General features: G+C 36.9%; 5 non-coding genes across 5 annotated transcripts; all 5 read right to left on the bottom strand.

The window, feature by feature from the left end:
• Positions 1-745: 745 nt before the first annotated feature.
• On the bottom strand, positions 746-818 carry Trnap-cgg (transfer RNA proline (anticodon CGG)). Its single transcript has one exon. It is a non-coding gene; the product is annotated as a tRNA-Pro (tRNA).
• Positions 819-5,640: 4,822 nt separating this feature from the next.
• On the bottom strand, positions 5,641-5,712 carry Trnap-cgg (transfer RNA proline (anticodon CGG)). Its single transcript has one exon. It is a non-coding gene; the product is annotated as a tRNA-Pro (tRNA).
• Positions 5,713-15,636: 9,924 nt separating this feature from the next.
• Trnap-agg (transfer RNA proline (anticodon AGG)) lies at positions 15,637-15,708 on the bottom strand. Its single transcript has one exon. It is a non-coding gene; the product is annotated as a tRNA-Pro (tRNA).
• A 1,271-nt stretch (positions 15,709-16,979) lies between these two features.
• On the bottom strand, positions 16,980-17,051 carry Trnap-agg (transfer RNA proline (anticodon AGG)). The gene has a single exon. It is a non-coding gene; the product is annotated as a tRNA-Pro (tRNA).
• Positions 17,052-19,226: 2,175 nt separating this feature from the next.
• On the bottom strand, positions 19,227-19,298 carry Trnap-agg (transfer RNA proline (anticodon AGG)). The gene has a single exon. It is a non-coding gene; the product is annotated as a tRNA-Pro (tRNA).

Raw genomic sequence — 19,298 nt, forward strand, 5'->3', positions numbered from 1 at the left:
TAAAGTTGATTTGTTAAATTCTCAACGAATTTTCGCGAATGGAATTGATACAACCAATGGGTCAAGACTTTATTTCTGCAACTTTCATTATATCACTTACCACTAATGTGCAATTTGTATTTGGGCCTGTCCGGAGTTGAACCCGCGACCTCCCACACCCTAAGCAAGAATCATACCACTAGACCAACAGGCCATGATATGTTTGAGACATGCAAGTGTACCATTATATGCAGTGGGGTGTGCCAGATATCTGTACAACGGAGGTTACAAATGGGTTAGTTATGTGACAAAGCATATAGACAAAACGGAGTGAAAAGTTAATTTGTTAATTTTTCAAGCAAGGTCCGCAAATAGAAATGATACAACAACTCCGTCAAAACTTTATTTCTGCAATTTTCATTATAGCACTTACCAAAATTAGCAATTGGTTATTGGGCCGGTCCGGGAGATAAACCCAGAACCTCTCGCACCCTAACCAAGAATCATACCACTAGACCAACAGGCCATGATATCATCGAAATATGCCAGTACGTCATTATAAGCAAAGCGTTGTACTGAATATCTTTATGAAAGAGGTTATAAATAGATTGGTTATGTGACAAAGCATGTAGACAAAACGAAGTGTAAAGTTGATTTGTTAAATTCTCAAGCAAGTTCCGCGAATAGAATTGATTGAACAAATCCGTCAAGTCTTTTTTTCTGCAATTTTCATTATATCACTTACCACTAATGTGCGATTTGTGATTGAGCCTGTCCGGGAGTTGAACCCGGGACCTCTCGCACCCGAAGCGAGAATCATACCACCAGACCAACGGGCCTTAGGCATCGATAGAAATATTTACGCCACAGCTTATACATTGTTTTAGGCAAAATATCGATGGCATAGACGAAAAAAGTTGTTCCTTCTTCAAAACGTCATATCAAAAATGTTGAATAATATTTCTTGAAAAGTCAAGTCAACATTACGAAAGCATATCACAAAAGATATCTGGGGAAAGTATTTTTCAGCAATTGTCACTTGATTGGTTATTGCCCTTTACGATAGAATGTGGTGTTTTGCACACTTTCGCGATAGGCAAGGGAGCCTGTCCGGCATTTGAAACTGGGATGTCTCACACCCAAAGCAAGAATCATAACACTAGACCAACAGGCCATGATATGCTTAAGGCATGCGAGTGTGTCATTATATACAGAGAGGTGTACTGAATATCTGCAGAAAAGAAGTTAAGAACAGCTTCGTTTAGGACAAAGCATATAGAAAAAAAGGGAATGTAAATTTGATTTGTGAAATTGTAAATTATCATTTAGGAAAGGCTTTGATCAAACAACTCCGTCAAGAGTTCTTTTCAAAATTTCTTATTTTAATGATCCTGTATTCTTTACAGTATGTTATAACACTTACCACTAACGTGCGATTTGTAACTGGGCCTGTGCGGGAGGTGTATCCAGAACCTCTCGCACGCGAAGCAAGACTTATACCACTAGACCAACGGGCCATGATGTCCTTGAAACATGAGAGTGTGCAATTATATGCAGGGGATTGTACTAAATATCTCTACGAAGGATGTTACAAGTAGCTTGGTTATGTGACAAAGCATGTACACAAAACGGAGTGTAAAGTTAATTTGCTGAACTCTCAAGCATCTTTCGCGAATGGTAGTTATACAATAACTCCGCCAAGACTTCATTTCTGTAATTATCATTATAGCACTTACCACACATGCTCAACTGGTTATTGGGCCTGTCCGGGAGATGAACCCGGCATATCTCCCGCCCGAAACGAGAATCATACCACTAGACCAACAGGCCAGGATATCATTGAAATATGCCAGTACGTCATTATAAGCACAGCGTTGTACTGAATATCTTTATGAAAGAGGTTATAAATAGATTGATTATGTGACAATGTATATAGACAAAAAGAAGTGTAAAGTTGATTTGTTAAATTCTCAAGCAAGTTCTGCGAATGGAATTGATACATCCGCGTTCAAGATGGCGTATCTTGGTCTGTTCATTTGCTTTTGACGACTATATTTTGTTGCATTGTTTGGAAAAGGAGTCATTGTAGCACAGATGTTTACAATAATGTAGGAATATCACTAACACAAGATTATGTTAAAACGATGTGGAATTTACAGTACACAAGTAAACATAAAAAGTTACGAACAAACGATCGCTTTTTGGTGATCATTCTTTTACTTTCTGGAGATATCGAAACTCAACCTGGACCCGAAGGAAGATTGCCAGAGCTATGGAAATTACTTGGTCAGAGAGGTCTAAAAGTTTTCCACCAAAATGTAAGAGGATTACTTGTAAATATAGATGGAGTAAAAACTTTGTTATGCGATTTTAAAGGGATTGATATTCTTACATTATCAGAAACACACATAAACACTGATACATTCAACGAAAATTGTGAACTTTACCGTCTGCCGGGGTACACATTTATAAATCGTAACAGAAAGAAGGGTACTTGTGGTGGCGTCGGAATGTATATTTCTGAAAGAGCAAAGTGGGTACGTAGAGAAGACCTAGAAAACGAGAAAGTTGAATGTATTTGGATTGAAATTTTTTTGAAAATTGGAAAGAGTTTTCTTGTAGGATCGTTATACAGACCCCCGGTTGGATCCAAATATCTACCATCAAACTTTAGCTCGCTATTAAACGATATGCTTGATATAGTAATTAGTGAATTAAAAGAAGTTACAATCCTTGGAGACGGAAATGTTAATTATCTTAAGAAAGATAATAATAAAGAAGTTAAAGACGTTTTTGTTCATTTTGGTTTTGAACAAATTGTTAAAAAAGCAACAAAAATTACCAACGACTCTAGAACGTTAATTGACACCATTTTTACAACGCATCGAACAAACATTCCATCTTATGACGTCATACCAACTAGCATAGGAGATCATGATATGGTTGGCTACGTACGTAAAATAAACTCTGAGAAATTCAAACCTAAGAATATAAAATGCAGAAACTATTTAAATTATGACCACGTTAAAATGTGCGAAGAGTTGCGTAATAAAAACTGGGAGCCTTTATATCTATGTACAAATGTAAACACTGCATGGTCGTTTTTTAAAGACAAGGTTACAAACATTTTCAACAAACATGCACCAGTAATTGATAAACGTGTAAAAGGTCGTTTATGCCCTTGGATGACAACTGATATCCGTGTATTAATGACTGACAGGGACAAAGCACTACGTTACGCTCGGAAAACCAATAAAGCCTGTGACTGGACCGCATATAAAAAACTGCGAAACAAGTGCACAAATGCTGTGAACATGGCTAAGTTTAATTCCAACAAAAAGCTTTTAGAAGAAAATTCAGATAAACCAAGAAAGTTTTGGCAGACAATAAAAAACATCATGCCTTGCAAATCCAAAGGAACGTCCTGTAGATCACATTTTCTTGAAGACGGTTGTGTTAAAGCTGACACTCTTGTTCAAAAATCTAACCTACTAAGCAATTTCTTTTCAAATGTTGCAATGACTTTAAAAAAGAAATCCATTTTCATGAAAGATTTCATTTGGCGCCAACCAAACAAAGTCGAACCAATAACGACACAAAGGTTTGATTTTAAATATGTTTCCAAGTCTTTTGTAGAAAAGGAATTGAAGAACTTAAAACGCCACAAGGCAACTGGTATTGATAACCTTCCACCAGCTTTGATGAAAGATAGTGCTAATGAAATATCACAACCGCTATGTTTCATAATAAACTTGTCACTGAGTACAGCAGATGTACCTACAGAATGGAAACACGCTACTGTTACACCAATACACAAGTCGGGACCATCTACCAAAGTTGACAACTATCGTCCAATTTCGATTCTACCAATTGCCTCAAAAATCCTTGAACGAGCTGTACATACACAATTGATGGAACACCTGGAGAAAAATAATTTGCTTTCTGAGCAACAGTTCGGATATCGACGTAAGAGATCAACTGATATTGCAGCTACAGTATTCCTCGACAGCATTCGTACTGAAATTGATCGTGGAAATTTAGTTGGAGCAACCTTTATAGATTTGTCTAAAGCCTTCGACACAGTGGGCCACAGTATTGTGCTATCAAAGCTACCATCTTTTGGCATTCACGACAATGAGTTAAAATGGTTCACCGACTACCTTTTCAATCGGAAACAACAAGTCGTTTATAAAAATTCGAAATCCAACGTTTCAAATATAACATGCGGTGTTCCACAAGGCTCCATTTTAGCACCCTTGTTGTTTTTGATTTACTTCAACGATTTTAAATCAGCTCTATGTAAGAGTAAAACAGTGAAATTTGCTGATGACACCGTGTTGTATGTTGCACACAAGTCCGTACAGGATATTGAAAATGCTTTGAATGATGAACTTAAAAATATATCGACATATCTCGCAAATAACGATCTAGTTATAAATTTGAAAAAGGGTAAAACAGAGGTGATGTTATTTGGTAGTGGGAAAAAATTGTCATCTATACCACACAAACCGAATATTAAATTTGGTACAGTTGATATTAACGTAACAAAGCGCTACAAGTATCTTGGTTCTACAATTGATCCAACTCTAACTCTATCAGATAGCTTCAACAAAAGATATAAAAAAGCTTCTTCTCGTTTACGTCTGTTACAAAATCTGAGAAAGAACATGGACAATAAAACTGCCACATCAATTTACAACACTATGATTATACCACTGGTAGTTTTCAACAGTATCATAAATTTGAACTTCTCAAGAACCGAAATAAATAAATTCAATTCTCTGGACAGCCGTGCAAAACAGATAACCAAAAACGCAAACATCAAATCAACTTACACTGTTATTTTGCGACATGCTTGTAAAACGGTTAAGAAATGCATTGCTGGTGAAACATGTAGTAACATGAAAGAATACTTTGAAGTAAATTCTCACTCCAAATGCACGAGAAACTAAAATTGTTTGCTGAAGATTCCAAAAATCAAATTGGAAGTAACACGAGGCAGTTTTCGTTATATGGGAGCGAAAATATATAACAGTTTGCCACTAGATATACGAAAAGCGACAACTGTGAATGATTTTAATCAAAAGATCAAAGATTTCGTATTTTAGATTATTATTTACCTAATATTTTTACGGTGGTTCTTGATTTCTTTTTATCAACAGCTCTCTATTTTTGGTCTCGTATTAGTTTTCAACATTTTATTTTTTCTCACATTCGTTTCAATCTATCTAACTATTTATTTTGAAGAACATATTATGTTATATAACATGTGCGCAGACTTATCATTTATAGTTTTCTACTTTTGATATATATTTAGTAAATTTACCCTTCTCTCTCACATTTGTTTGGATTATAGTCTGTTTGGGTATGTTTGTTATCTTCTCTGTCTATTATATAAATATATTTCTTTTGAATAGTTTTCTACTTTTTACCATATCTATAGTAATTTTACAGCATATTTTATATACAAATTATTTTTTTAAATCATTATTTTTATATTTTAAACAGGACACATATTTAGAGCAGTTTTTTAAAACTGAATTGTACACATCCTGTATAAATATTTTGATAAATAAAAAAAAAAAAAAACAATAAATCCGTCATGTCTTTATTTCTGCAATTTTCAGTATACCACACACCACCAATGTGCGATTTGTAATTGGGCCCGTCCGGGAGTTGAACCCGGGACCTCTCGCACCCGAAGCGAGAATCATACCGCTAGACCAACAGGCCATAGGAATCGTTAAAAATATTTACGCCACAGCTTATACATGGTTTTAGGAAAAATATTGATAGCATAGGCGAAAAAAAATTGTTCCTTCTTCAAAACTTCATAACAAGAATGTTGAATATTATTACTTGAAATGTCAAGTCAGCATTACAAAAGCATATCACGAAAGATATCAGGCAAAAGTATTATTCAGCAATTGTCACTTGATTGGTTAGTACCCTTTGCAGTAGAGTGTGGTGTTATGCACAAGTTTGCGATAGGCAATTCGGACTGTCCAGCAGGTCCACCAAAAACCTCTCCGGCCATGATATCCTTGTAACATGCGATTGTGCAATTATATGCAGAGCGTTGTACTGAACATCTGTACAAAAGAGGTCACTAATAGCTTGGTTATGTGATAAAGTATATAGACAAAACAAAGTGTAAAGTTGATTTGTTAAATTCTCAACGAATTTCCGCGAATGGAATTGATACAACAAATCCGTCAAGACTTTATTTCTGCAACTTTCAATATATCACTTACCACTAATGTGCAATTTGTAATTGGGCCTGTCCGGGAGTTGAACCCGCGACATCCAACACCCTAAGCAAGAATCACACCATTAGACCAACAGGCCATGATATGTTTGAAACATGCAAGTGTACCATTATATGCAGTGGCGTGTGCCGGATATCTGTACAACGGAGGTTACAAACGCGTTAGTTATGTGACAAAGCATATAGACAAAACGGAGTGAAAAGTTAATTTGTTTAGACAAAACGGAGTGTAAAGTTGATTTGTGAAATTGTAAAGCAACATTTTCGAAATGAATCCATAAAACAACTCTGTCAAGAATTTATTTCGAGAATCGTCATTCCAGAGATAGTAAAGGCTTCACCGAAGCTTATGACACTTACCAATTATGTGTGATTTGTAGTTGGGCCTGTCCGGGAGTTAAACCCGAGACCTTTCGCACCCTAAGCGAGAATCATGCCACTAGACCAACAGGACATCGAAATCGTCTAAAACATTTACGCAACAGCTTGTTCATATTTTTACGTGAAATACCCATCACATAGAACACAAAAAATGTTGTTTTTTCTTCAAAACATTCATAACATGAATGTTGGATATTATTTCTTGAATTGTCAAGTCAAAATACAAATCCAAGCTCAACCATAATATTTTTCAGCAATTGTCAGTTGATTGGTTATTACACTTTACAGTAGAATATAGTCTTAGGGAAAAATTTGCGATAAGCAATTGGGTCTTGAGGGAGTTTAACCTGCAACATCTCACACCAGAAGCGAGAGTCATACTAATACACCAACAGGCCAGGATATCATTAAAACCTCTGATTATATCATTATATGCAGAGAGGATTACTGAATATCTGTAGGTAAGAGGTTACAAATAGCTTCCTCGTGGGCAATGCATATAGACAAATCGGAGTGTAAAGTTGATTTATAAAATGGTAAAGTAACATTTTTGAATCAAATCCGTAAAACAACTCTGTCAACAAGTCATTGTGAGAATCGTCATTCCAGAGATAGTAAATGATTCACCGAAGCTTATGACACTTACCAATTATGTGTGATTTGTAGTTGGGCCTGTCCGGGAGTTGAACCCGGGCCCTCTCACCCCCTAAACCAGAAACATGCCACTAGACCATCAGGCCATAGGAATCGTCTAAAATATTTAGCCAACAACTTGTTCACGGTCTTGCGTGAAATATCCACCTAACAACACAAAAATTGTTGTTTTTTCTTCAAGACAATCATAACATGAATGTTGGATATTATTTCTTGAATTGTCAAGTCAACCGTACAATCCAAGCCACGAAAAAGCCCAACCATAATATTTTTCAGCAATTGTCAGTTGATTGGTTACTACCCTTAACAGTAGAATATAGTCTTATGCCCAAATTTGCGATAAGCAATTGGACCTGTGCGGGAGTTTAACCCGCGACCTCTCGCACCCTAAGCGAGAATCATGCCACTAGACCATGAGGCCATAGGAATCGTCTAAAATATTTAGGCAACAACTTCTTCATGGTCTTACGTGAAATATCCATCACACAACACAAAAAATGTTGTTTTTTCTTCAAAACAATCATAACATGAATGTTGGATATTATTTCTTGAATTGTCAAGTCAACCATACAATCCAAGCCACAAAATAGCTCAACCATAATATTTTTCAGCAATTGTCAGTTGATTGATTACTACTCTTTACAGTAGATTATAGTCTTATGCACAAATTTGCGATAAGCAATTGGGCCTGTGTGGGAGTTTAACCTGCGGCATCTCGCACCACAAGCGAGAATAATATTAATAGACCAACAGGCCAGGATATCATTGAAACCTGCGATTGTGTCATTATATGCAGAGAGGATTACTGAATATTTGTAGCAAGGGGGTTACAAATCGCTGCCTCGTGGGCAATGCATATAGACAAATCGGAGTGTAAAAATGATTTGTAAAATGGTAAAGTAACATTTTTGAATCAAATCCGTAAATCAACTCTGTCAAGAAGTCATTGTGAGAATCGTCATTCCAGAGATAGTATATGCTTCACTGAAGCTTATGACACTTACCAATTATGTGTGATTTGCAGTTGGGCCTGTCCGGGAGTTGAACTCGGGACCTCTCGCACCCTAAGCGAGAATCATGCTACTAGACCAACAGGCCATAGGAATTGTCTAAAATATTTAGGGAACAACTTGTTCATGGTCTTACGTGAAATATCCATCATACCGAACACAAGAAATATTGTTTTTTCGACAAAACATTCATAACATGAATGTTGAACATTATTTCTTGAATTTTCAAGTCAACCATACAATCCAAGCCACGAAAAAGCTTAACCATAATATTTTTCAGCAATTGTCAGTTGATTGGTTACTACGCTTTACAGTAGAATATAGTTTTATGCACAAATTTACGATAAGCAATTGGACCTGTGTGGGAGTTTAACCTGCGGCATCTCAAACCAGAAGGGAGAATCATACTATTGGACCAACAGGCCAGGATATCATTGAACCCTGCGATTGTGTCATTATATGCAGAGAGGATTACTAAATATTTTTAGAAAAGGTGTTACAAATAGCTTCTTCGTGGGCAATGCATGTAGACAAATCGGAGTGTAAAGTTGATTTGTAAAATTTTAAAGTAACATTTTCGAAACGAATCCGTAAAACAACTCTGTCAAGAATTCATTTCGAGAATTGTCATTCCAGAGATAGTAAATGCTTCACCAAAGATTATGACACTTACCAATTATGCATTGTTTTTAGTTGGGCTTGTCCGGGAGTTGAACCCGGGACCTCTCGCACCCTAAGCGAGAATCACGCCACTAGACCATCAGGCCATAGGAAACGTCTAAAATATTTTGCCAACAACTTCTTCATGGTCTTACGTTAAATATCCATCACACAACACAAAAAATGTTGTTTTTTCTTCAAAACAATCATAACATGAATGTTGGATATTATTTCTTGAATTGTCAAGTCAACCATACAATCCAAGCCACGAAAAAGCTCAACCATAATATTTTTCAGCAATTGTCAGTTGATTGTTTACTACCCGTTACAGTAGAATATATTCTTATGCACAAATTTGCGATAAGCAATTGGGCCTGTGCGGGAGTTTAACCTGCGACATCTCGCAAGAGAAGCGAGAATCATACAAATAGACCAACAGGCCAGGATATCATTGAAACTTCCGATTGTGTCATTATATGCAGAGAGGATTACTGAATATTTGTAGGAAAGGGGTTACAAATAGCTTCCTCGTGGGCAATGCATATAGACAAATCGGAGTGTAAAGTTGATTTGTAAAATGGTAAAGTAACATTTTTGAATCAAATCCGTAAAACAACTCTGTCAACATATCATTGTGAGAATCGTCATTCCAGAGATAGTAAATGCTTCACCGAAGCTTATGACACTTAACAATTATGTGTGATTTGTAGTTGGGCCTGTCCGGGAGTTGAACCCGGGACCTCTCGCACCCTAGGTCAGAAACATGCCACTAGACCAACAGCCCATAGGAGTCGTCTAAAATATTTAGGGAACAACTTATTCATGGTCTTACGTGAAATATCCATCACACAGAACACAAAAAATGTTGTTTTTTCTTCAAAACAATTATAAAATGAATGTTTGATATTATTTCTTGAATTGTCAAGTCAAAATACAAATCCAAGCTCAACCAAAATATTTTTCAGCATTTGTCAGTTGATTGATTATTACACTTTACAGTAGAATATAGTCTTAGGCAAAAATTTTCGGTAAGCAATTGGGTCTTCCGGGAGTTTAATTTGCAACATCTCGCACCAGAAGCGAGAGTCATACTAATAGACCAACAGTCCAGGATATCATTGAAACCTCTGATTATATCATTTTATGCAGAGAGGATTACTGAATATCTGTAGAAAAGGGGTTACAAATGGCTTCCTCGTGGGCAATGCATATAGACAAATCGGAATGTAAAGTTGATTTGTAAAATTGTAAAGTAACATTTTCGAAACGAATCCGTAAACAACTCTGTCAAGAATTCATTTCGAGAATCGTCATTCCAGATATATTAAATGCTTCACCGAAGCTTATGACACTTACCAATTATGCATGGTTTTTAGTTGGGCCTGTCCGGGAGTTGAACCCGCGACCTCTCGCACCCTAAGCGAGAATCATGCCACTAGACCATCAGGCCATAGGAATCGTCTAAAATATTTAGGCAACAACTTGTCCATAGTCTTACGTGAAATATCCATCACACAACAAAAAAATGTTGTTTTTTCTTCAAAACAATCATAACATGAATGTTGGGTATTATATCTTGAATTGTCAAGTCAACCATACAATCCAAGCCGCGAAAAAGCTCAACCATAATATTTTTCAGCAATTGTCAGTTGATTGGTTACTACCCGTTACAGTAGAATATATTCTTATGCACAAATTTGCGATAAGCAATTGGGCCTGTGCGGAAGTTTAACATGCGACATCTCGCACCAGAAGCGAGAATCATACTAATAGACCAACAGGCCAGGATATCATTGAAACTTCCGATTGTGTCATTTTATGCAGAGAGGATTACTGAATATTTGTAGGAAAGGGGTTACAAATAGCTTCCTCGTGGGCAATGCATATAGACAAATCAGAGTGTAAAGTTGATTTGTAAAATTGTAAAGTAACATTTTTGAATCAAATCCGTAAAACAACTCTGTCAACAAGTCATTGTGAGAATCGTCATTCCACAGATAGTAAATGCTTCACCGAAGCTTATGACACTTAACAATTATGTGTTATTTGTAGTTGGGCCTGTCCGGGAGTTGAACCCGGGACCTCTCGCACCCTAAGCCAGAAACATGCCACTAGACCATCAGGCCATAGGAATCGTCTAAAATATTTAGCCAACAACTTGTTCACGGTCTTACGTGAAATATCCACCTAACAACACAAAAAATGTTGTTTTTTCTTCAAGACAATCATAACATGAATGTTGGATATTATTTCTTGAATTGTCAAGTCAACCGTACAATCCAAGCCACGAAAAGCCCAACCATAATATTTTTCAGCAATTGTCAGTTGATTGGTTACTACCCTTAACAGTAGAATATAGTCTTATGCACAAATTTGCGATAAGCAATTGGACCTGTGCGGGAGTTTAACCCGCGACCTCTCGCACCCTAAGCGAGAATCATGCCACTAGACCATCAGGCCATAGGAATCGTCTAAAATATTTAGGCAACAACTTCTTCATGGTCTTACGTGAAATATCCATCACACAACACAAAAAATGTTGTTTTTTCTTCAAAACAATCATAACATGAATGTTGGATTTTATTTCTTGAATTGTCAAGTCAACCATACAATCCAAGCCACAAAAAAGCTCAACCATAATATTTTTCAGCAATTGTCAGTTGATTGGTTACTACTCTTTACAGTAGATTATAGTCTTATGCACAAATTTGCGATAAGCAATTGGGCCTGTGTGGGAATTTAACCTGCGGCATCTCGCACCACAAGCGAGAATTATACTAATAGACCAACAGGCCAGGATATCATTGAAACCTGCGATTGTGTCATTATATGCAGAGAGGATTACTGAATATTTGTTGGAAGGGGGTTACAAATCGCTTCCTCGTGGGCAATGCATATAGACAAATCGGAGTGTAAAGTTGATTTGTAAAATGGTAAAGTAACATTTTTGAATCAAATCCGTAAATCAACTCTGTCAAGAAGTCATTGTGAGAATCGTCATTCCAGAGATAGTAAATGCTTCACTGAAGCTTATGACACTTACCAATTATGTGTGATTTGTAGTTGGGCCTGTCCGGGAATTGAACCCTGGACCTCTCGCACCCTAAGCGAGAATCATGCCACTTAGCCAACAGGACATACGAATCGTTTAAAATATTTAGGCAACAACTTGTTCATGGTCTTACGTGAATTAGTCATCACACAAATCCGTAAATCAACTCTGTCAAGAAGTCATTGTGAGAATCGTCATTCCAGAGATAGTATATGCTTCACTGAAGCTTATGACACTTACCAATTATGTGTGATTTGCAGTTGGGCCTGTCCGGGAGTTGAACTCTGGACCTCTCGTACCCTAAGCGAGAATCATGTTACTAGACCAACAGGCCATAGAAATTGTCTAAATTATTTAGGGAACAACTTGTTCATGGTATTACGTGAAATATCCATCATACCGAACACAAGTAATATTGTTTTTTCGACAAAACATTCATAACATGAATGTTGAACATTATTTATTGAATTTTCAAGTCAACCATACAATCCAAGCCACGAAAATGCTTAACCATAATATTTTTCAGCAATTGTCAGTTGATTGGTTACTACGCTTTACAGTAGAATATAGTCTTATGCACAAATTTGCGATAAGCAATTGGGCCTGTGTGGGAGTTTAACCTGCGGCATCTCGCACCAGAAGGGAGAATCATACTAATGGACCAACAGGCCAGGATATCATTGAAACCTGCGATTGTGTCATTATATGCAGAGAGGATTACTAAATATTTGTAGAAAAGGGGTTACAAATAGCTTCTTCGTGGGAATGCATGTAGACAAATCGGAGTGTAAAGTTGATTTGTAAAATTTTAAAGTAACATTTTCGAAACGAATCCGTAAAACAACTCTGTCAAGAATTCATTTCGAGAAACGTCATTCCAGAGATAGTAAATGCTTCACCAAAGATTATGACACTTACCAATTATGCATTGTTTTTAGTAGGGCCTGTCCGGGAGTTGAACCCGCGACCTCTCGCACCCTAAGCGAGAATCATGCCACTAGACCATCAGGCCATAGGTATCGTCTAAAATATTTAGGCAACAACTTGTTCATGGTCTAACGTGAAATATCCATCACACAACACAAAAATGTTGTTTTTTCTTCAAAACAATCATAACATGAATGTTGGTTATTATATCTTGAATTGTCAAGTCAACCATACAATCCAAGCCGCGAAAAAGCTCAACCATAATATTTTTCAGCAATTGTCAGTTGATTGGTTACTACCCGTTACAGTAGAATATATTCTTATGCACAAATTTGCGATAAGCAATTGGGCCTGTGCGGAAGTTTAACCTGCGACATCTCGCACCAGAAGCGAGAATCATACTAATAGACCAAGAGGCCAGGATATCATTGAAACTTCCGATTGTGTCATTATATGCAGAGAGGATTACTGAATATTTGTAGGAAAGGGGTTACAAATAGCTTCCTCGTGGGCAATGCATATAGACAAATCGGAGTGTAAAGTTGATTTGTAAAATTGTAAAGTAACATTTTTGAATCAAATCCGTAAAACAACTCTGTCAACAAGTCATTGTGAGAATCGTCATTCCAGAGATAGTAAATGCTTCACCGAAGCTTATGACACTTAACAATTATGTGTGATTTGTAGTTGGGCCTGTCCGGGAGTTGAACCCGGGACCTCTCGCACCCTAAGCCAGAAACATGCCACTAGACCAACAGCCTATAGGAGTCGTATAAAACATTTAGGGAACAACTTATTCATGGTCTTACGTGAAATATCCTTCACACAGAACACAAAAAATGTTGTTTTTTCTTCAAAACATTCATAACATGAATGTTGGATATTATTTCTTGAATTGTCAAGTCAAAATACAAATCCAAGCTCAACCAAAATATTTTTCAGCAATTGTCAGTTGATTGATTATTACACTTTACAGTAGAATATAATCTTAGGCAAAAATTTTCGGTAAGCAATTGGGTCTTCCGGGAGTTTAATTTGCAACATCTCGCACCAGAAGCGAGAGTCATACTAATATACCAACAGTCCAGGATATCATTGAAACCTCTGATTATATCATTTTATGCAGAGAGGATTACTGAATATCTGTAGAAAAGGGGTTACAAATGGCTTCCTCGTGGGCAATGCATATAGACAAATGGGAATGTAAAGTTGATTTGTAAAATTGTAAAGTAACATTTTCGAAACGAATCCGTAAAACAACTCTGTCAAGAATTCATTTCGAGAATCGTCATTCCAGATATATTAAATGCTTCACCGAAGCTTATGACACTTACCAATTATGCATGGTTTTTAGTTGGGCCTGTCCGGGAGTTGAACCCGCGACCTCTCGCACCCTAGGCGAGAATCATGCCACTAGACCATCAGGCCATAGGAATCGTTTAAAATATTTAGGCAACAACTTGTCCATGGTCTTACGTGAAATATCCATCACACAACACAAAAATGTTGTTTTTTCTTCAAAACAATCATAACATGAATGTTGGTTATTATATCTTGAATTGTCAAGTCAACCATACAATCCAAGCCGCGAAAAAGCTCAACCATAATATTTTTCAGCAATTGTCAGTTGATTGGTTACTACCCGTTACAGTAGAATATATTCTTATGCACAAATTTGCGATAAGCAATTGGGCCTGTGCGGAAGTTTAACCTGCGACAACTCGCGCCAGAACCAGAAGCGAGAGTCATACTAATATACCAACAGTCCAGGATATCATTGAAACCTCTGATTATATCATTTTATGCAGAGAGGATTACTGAATATCTGTAGAAAAGGGGTTACAAATAGCTTCCTCGTGGGCAAGGCATATACACAAATCGGAATGTAAAGTTGATTTGTAAAATTGTAAAGTAACATTTTCGAAACGAATCCGTAAAACAACTCTGTCAAGAATTCATTTCGAGAATCGTCATTCCAGAGATAGTAAATGCTTCACTAAAGCTTATGACACTTACCAATTATGTGTGATTTGTAGTTGGGCCTGTCCGGGAGTTGAACCCGGGACCTCTCGCACCCTAAGCCAGAAACATGCCACTAGACCAACAGCCCATAGGAGTCCTCTAAAATATTTAGGGAACAACTTATTCATGGTCTTACGTGAAATATCCATCACACAGAACACAAAAAATGTTGTTTTTTCTTCAAAACATTCATCACATGAATGTTGGATATTATTTCTTGAATTTTCAAGTCAAAATACAAATCCAAGCTCAACCAAAATATTTTTCAGCAATTGTCAGTTGATTGATTATTACACCTTACAGTAGAATATAGTCTTAGGCAAAAATTTTCGGTAAGCAATTGGGTCTTGCGGGAGTTTAACTTGCAACATCTCGCACCAGAAGCGAGAGTCATACTAATAGACCAACAGTCCATTATATCATTGAAACCTCTGATTATATCATTTTATACAGAGAGGATTACTGAATATCTGTAGAAAAGGGGTTACAAATGGCTTCCTCGTGGGCAATGCATATAGACAAATCGGAATGTAAAGTTGATTTGTAAAATTGTAAAGTAACATTTTCGAAACGAATCCGTAAAACAACTCTGTCAAGAATTCATTTCGAGAATCGTCATTCCAGAGATAGTAAATGCTTCACCGAAGCTTTTGACACTTACCAATTATGCATTGTTTTTAGTTGGGCCTGTCCGGGAGTTGAACCCGGGACCTCTCGCACCCTAAGCAAGAATCATGCCACTAGACCATCAGGCCATAGGAATCGTCTAAAATATTTAGGCCACAACTTCTTCATGGTCTTACGTGAAATATCCATCACACAACACAAAAAATGTTGTTTTTTCTTCAAAACAATCATAACATGAATGTTGGATATTATTTCTTGAATTGTCAAGTCAACCATACAATCCAAGCCACGAAAAAGCTCAACCATAATATTTTTCAGCAATTGTCAGTTGATTAGTTACTACCCGTTACAGTAGAATATATTCTTATGCACAAATTTGCGATAAGCAATTGGGCTGTGCGGAAATTTAACCTGCGACATCTCGCACCAGAAGCGAGAATCATACTAATAGACCAACAGGCCAGGATATCATTGAAACTTCCGATTGTGTCATTATATGCAGAGAGGATTACTGAATATTTGTAGGAAAGGGGTTACAAATAGCTTCCTCGTGGGCAATGCATATAGACAAATCGGAGTGTAAAGTTGATTTGTAAAATTGTAAAGTAACATTTTTGAATCAAATCCGTAAAACAACTCTGTCAACAAGTGATTGTGAGAATCGTCATTCCAGAGATAGTAAATGCTTCACCGAAGCTTATGACACTTAACAATTATGTGTGATTTGTAGTTGGGCCTGTGCGGGAGTTGAACCCGGGACCTCTCGCACCCTAAGCCAGAAACATGCCACTAGACCAACAGCCCATAGGAGTCGTCTAAAATATTTAGGGAACAACTTATTCATGGTCTTACGTGAAATATCCATCACACAGAACACAAAAAATGTTGTTTTTTCTTCAAAACATTCATAACATGAATGTTGGATATTATTTCTTGAATTGTCAAGTTAAAATACAAATCCAAGCTCAACCAAAATATTTTTCAGCAATTGTCAGTTGATTGATTATTACACTTTACAGTAGAATATAGTCTTAGGCAAAAATTTTCGGTAAGCAATTGGATCTTCCGGGAGTTTAACTTGCAACATCTCGCACCAGAAGCGAGAGTCATACTAATATACCAACAGTCCAGGATATCATTGAAACCTCTGATTACATCATTTTATGCAGAGAGGATTACTGAATATCTGTAGAAAAGGGGTTACAAATGGCTTCCTCGTGGGCAATGCATATAGACAAATCGGAGTGTAAAGTTGATTTGTAAAATGGTAAAATAACTTTTTTGAATCAAATCTGTAAAACAACTCTGTCAAGAAGTCATTGTGAGAATCGTCATTCCAGAGATAGTAAATGCTTCACTGAAGCTTATGACACTTACCGATTATGTGTGATTTGTAGTTGGGCCTGTCCGGGAGTTGAACCCGGGTCCTGTCGCACCCTAAGCGAGAATCATGCCACTAGACCAACAGGCCATAGGAATCGTTTAAAATATTTAGGCAACAACTTGTTCATGGTCTTACGTGAAATATCCATCACACAACACAAAAAATGTTGTTTTTTCTTCAAAACAGACATAACATGATTGTTGGATATTATTTCTTGAATTGTCAAGTCAACCATACAATCCAAGGCACGAAAAGGCTCAACCATAATATTTTTCAGCAATTGTCAGTTGATTGGTTATTACACTTTACAGTAGAATATAGTCTTAGGGAAAAATTTGCGATAAGCAATTGGGTCTTGCGGGAGTTTAATCTGCAACATCTCACACAAGAAGCGAGAGTCATACTAATACACCAACAGGCCAGGATATCATTAAAACCTCTGATTATATCATTATATGCAGAGAGGAAAACTGAATATCTGTAGGTAAGAGGTTACAAATAGCTTCCTCGTGGGCAAAGCATATAGACAAATCGGAGTGTAAAGTTGATTTGTAAAATGGTAAAGTAACATTTTTGAATCAAATCCGTAAAACAACTCTGTCAACAAGTCGTTGTGAGAATCGTAATTCCAGAGATAGTAAATGCTTCACCGAAGCTTATGACACTTACCAATTATGTGTGATTTGTAGTTGGGCCTGTCCGGGAGTTGAACCCGGGACCTCTCGCACCCTAAGCCAGATTCATGCCACTAGACCAACAGGCTATAGGAATCGTTTAAAATATTTAGGGAACAACTTATTCATGGTCTTACGTGAAATATCCATCACACAGAACACAAAAAATGTTGTTTTTTCTTCAAAACATTCATAACATGAATGTTGGATATTATTTCTTGAATTGTCAAGTCAAAATACAAATCCAAGCTCAACCAAAATATTTTTCAATAATTGTCAGTTGATTCGTTAATACACTATACAGTGGAATATAGTCTTAGGCAAAAATTTTCGATAAGCAATTGGGTCTTGCGGGAGTTTAACCTGCAACATCTCGCACCAGAAGCGAGAGTCATACTAATAGAACAACAGGCCAGGATATCATTGAAACCTCTGATTATATCATTATATGCAGAGAGGATTACTGAATATCTGTAGGTAAGAGGTTACAAATAGCTTCCTCGTGGGCAATGCATATAGACAAATCGGAGTGTAAAGTTGATTTGTAGAATTGTAAAGTAACATTTTCAAAACGAATCCATAAAACAACTCTGTCCAGAATTCATTTCGAGAATCGTCATTCCAGAGATAGTAAATGCTTCACCAAAGCTTATGACACTTACCAATTATGTATGATTTTTAGTTGGGCCTGTCCGGGAGTTGAAGCCGGGACCTTTCGCACCCTAAGCCAGAATCATGCCACTAGACCAACAGGCTATAGGAATCGTTTAAAATATTTAGGGAACAACTTATTCATGGTCTTACGTGAAATATCCATCACACAACACAAAAAATGTTGTTTTTTCTTCAAAACATTTATAACATGAATGTTGGATATTATTTCTTGAATTGTCAAGTCAAAATACAAATCCAAGCTCAAACAAAATTTTTTTCAGCAATTGTCAGTTGATTGATTATTACACTTTACAGTAGAATATAGTCTTAGGCAAAAATTTTCGGTAAGCAATTGGGTCTTCCGGGAGTTTAACTTGCAACATCTCGCACCAGAAGCGAGAGTCATACTAATATACCAACAGTCCAGGATATCATTGAAACCTCTGATTATATCATTTTATGCAGATTGTGTCAAGTCAACCATATAATCCAAGCCACGAAAAAGCTCAACCATAATATTTTTCAGCAATTGTCAGTTGATTAGTTATTACCCGTTACAGTAGAATATATTCTTATGCACAGATAAGCAATTGGGCCTGTGCGGAAGTGTAACCTGCGAGATCTCGCACCAGAAGCGAGAATCATACTAATAGACCAACAGGCCAGGATATCATTGAAACTTCCGATTGTGTCATTATATGCAGAGAGGATTACTGAATATTTGTAGGAAAGGGGTTACAAATAGCTTCCTCGTGGGCAATGCATATAGACAAATCGGAGTGTAAAGTTGATTTGTAAAATTGTAAAGTAACATTTTTGAATCAAATCCGTAAAACAACTCTGTCAACAAGTCATTGTGAGAATCGTCATTCCAGAGATAGTAAATGCTTCACTGAAGCTTATGACACTTACCAATTATGTGTGATTTGTAGTTGGGCCTGTCCGGGAGTTGAACCCGGGACCTCTCGCACCCTAAGCGAGAATCATGCCACTAGACCAACAGGCC

Source organism: Hydractinia symbiolongicarpus, chromosome 7 (assembly GCF_029227915.1).
Source record: "Hydractinia symbiolongicarpus strain clone_291-10 chromosome 7, HSymV2.1, whole genome shotgun sequence".
NCBI lineage: Eukaryota > Metazoa > Cnidaria > Hydrozoa > Anthoathecata > Hydractiniidae > Hydractinia > Hydractinia symbiolongicarpus.